The sequence below is a fragment of the Trichechus manatus genome, unplaced genomic scaffold (assembly GCF_000243295.1).
Source record: "Trichechus manatus latirostris isolate Lorelei unplaced genomic scaffold, TriManLat1.0 scaffold00018, whole genome shotgun sequence".
Classification (NCBI taxonomy): Eukaryota; Metazoa; Chordata; class Mammalia; order Sirenia; family Trichechidae; genus Trichechus; species Trichechus manatus.
This window is the reverse complement of record NW_004443954.1, coordinates 1,597,567-1,600,210: the sequence shown is the minus strand read 5'-3', so window position 1 is coordinate 1,600,210 and position 2,644 is coordinate 1,597,567.

Genomic DNA, 2,644 nt, shown 5'->3' with positions numbered 1-2,644 from the left:
GACAAGAAAAAGCAGGATGTCGCCAGATAATCCCCAAAGATGTCACCAGATAACCTCTAAGAATACCAGTAGAAGGTTAACTCATCTAAGACATCATCACCTCAAGGGGAAACTACCGCAAAAGATCCATAATCCTGTCCCTATAAAAGACTTCAGCTGATCTCCAGTGGGGGAGATGGGTTTTTTGGAAGAATCTATTCCCCTCTGTCTCCTATATATCGATATATAATAAACATCTTGCTGCACACCTCACCCCTGTCTCAGAATTGGCCAGTGCAGCAGGCGGTTCCAATCCGCGTTATTGTGGTAACACTTTGGACATGTTATCAGGATGGACCAGTCCGTGGAGAAGGACATCATGCTTGGTAAAGTAGAGGATCAGCAAAAAAGAGGAAGACCCTCAATGACTTGGATCTTTGGGCTCAAACATAGCAATGGTTGTGAGGATAGTGCAGGACCAGGCAGTGTTTTGTTCTGTTGTACACGAGGTTGTTATGAGTGGGAACTGACTCAGTGGCACCTAACAACAACAATAAGGATAAACTAAGTTTTTCGTCCCACCCAGCTGGTGTTCTTGGGTAAAAAATCACAAAGTTATAATAAAGCAGAAAGAAATATTTCATTCAGCATATGCTCAAAGAGGCAAAAGTAGGAAACGGACAAGCATGCTACCAGAGCCATGTCTGCCCGAATCCAAGCAATATTACAGATAGACAAAAGTAGGAAAACGGACAAGCATGCTGCTAGAGCCATGTCTGTCCTAGTCCAAGGGATGTTACAGAATGTTCAGTATATATTAACATTACAGATGGACAAAACCATTGAAAGCTTCACCTTTTCAAAGACTGGCTAAAAAAGGTTAAGTCACCATGATTCTACATTTTGAATTGTCTTCCTTAATAGTCATTGGTACAGGTTTCAGTGAAGACAGTCAGGAAGGTCCTCACTGGTCCAAAAAATCTTACTGTTCACTAAATGCTGATCAAAAAAGATAGGAAGGTATGTGGGTCTTTTGTGCTGTTTTATTAGTTTATGTGGAAGATTCCCTAAAACATATTTTCCAAGATTGTCCTAGCTATTGTCTTATACCTCAGGGCCCAGGTGATGTGTCCTTGTGAGTCCTTGTGAGTCCAGCTCCAGCTGAGTCACATTCTAGGACAGGGAATAATGGCTTCAATAATCTCCTAAATCACGGTAATCATTTGCGTGTATTACTTAAGAGACAAAATGTTGGGAGAAAAGACAAAAAAATAACAAAAATGGATTGTAAATTCTTCTCTCCCAGCACTCTCACCCCATTCCCTAAGTCTTCTTGCCCCTGCCCTCCTTCTCTGTGGGCCTTCTTCAGCACTGTGCCCAGGAACCCAAGTGGTGGGTGTGGCCCTGGGGACCTGCCTCCAGGGCCCCTACCTCTTCTCCCAGGCCTGGGCTGGGTAGGTATCTGGTTTATTTATGTACTGCTTGCACACTCATCAATTTTTACAAGTCCCTCACCCCAGTCCCCACATGCTTCTGTGCCTTTTCTCATTCCCCTCAAGTTCCCAGGGCTCTATAGCCCCCCTTTCTGCTAGCCATGGGAAGGGGGATGGACAGGGCTCACCTAACTTGGAATCAGCAGGGTATCCCACTTATGGTATCCTCACCTCACCCCAGCAGGTACCATCCTGCTCACTACCCATTTGGACGAGTTAGCTTTGCCTGTCACTGGGAGATGGTGAAAGATATCCTCCACACACAAAGGGAGGCAAGGGCTGCCCACCCCCCGCTGCCCCCCACCCATTGCCCCCCATGATAGCACAGTGTGCAGAACGCAGTTAACCCTACTCTGATGGGCAAGACCCTGACCCTCCCCACCCCCTCCCAACTCTTACCTTTTCTGTTCCCAGCCCCACTGGCAGAATCAGTTTTGAGTAACTGTGAAGTTTTTCTGATGTTGGAGAAGACATATTTGTTGGAGTTTCACAGGTTTAATGGATAGAAACTGTTCTAATTCTCTCAGAATACAGATTTATGACTTTCATGGAGGCTGGGACAACCTACACACACCATTACCGTTAGGTGTCCTTTTGAACCTTGAGACTTGGAAAAACTGGTTCCTAAAAGTCATTTTTGAGTCAAACAATGGTCTAGATAAACTAGTAAAACCGTTTTGCTTTGGGCATTGTGTTCTTTGGAAGAATTCAGTCAGTTTCAGGAAACAGACTGCAAAGATCAGACTGGGAGCTACGTTTAGGGTAAATCAGTAATTATTTTAATTGTTCTTCAAGACAATGCTGTATGAAAATCTTTCCTGACCACAAATTTGTTTATCAGTTCTGTTCCCACCCTTTTTTCCATGGTAATGGTAATGCCAATAAGATTTGATATAAGAATTTTGGAAGTTCTTATCTTCTGGACATTTTTGACACTCTAATAAACAATGTAGATAGGCAAATGATGAGCTAGAAATAATATACCCACAGAAAACATTTATCTTTATATTGTCTACCTAGAGTTTGTCACCCTTCTTCTTAGTAAATTTTGACTCTGTGTGTGTGTGGACTATTAACTCAATTCCAACTCATGGCAAACTCATATGTGTCAGAGTAGAACTATGCTCCATATGGTTTTCAAAAACTGAATTTTCTGGAAGTAGATTGGCAGG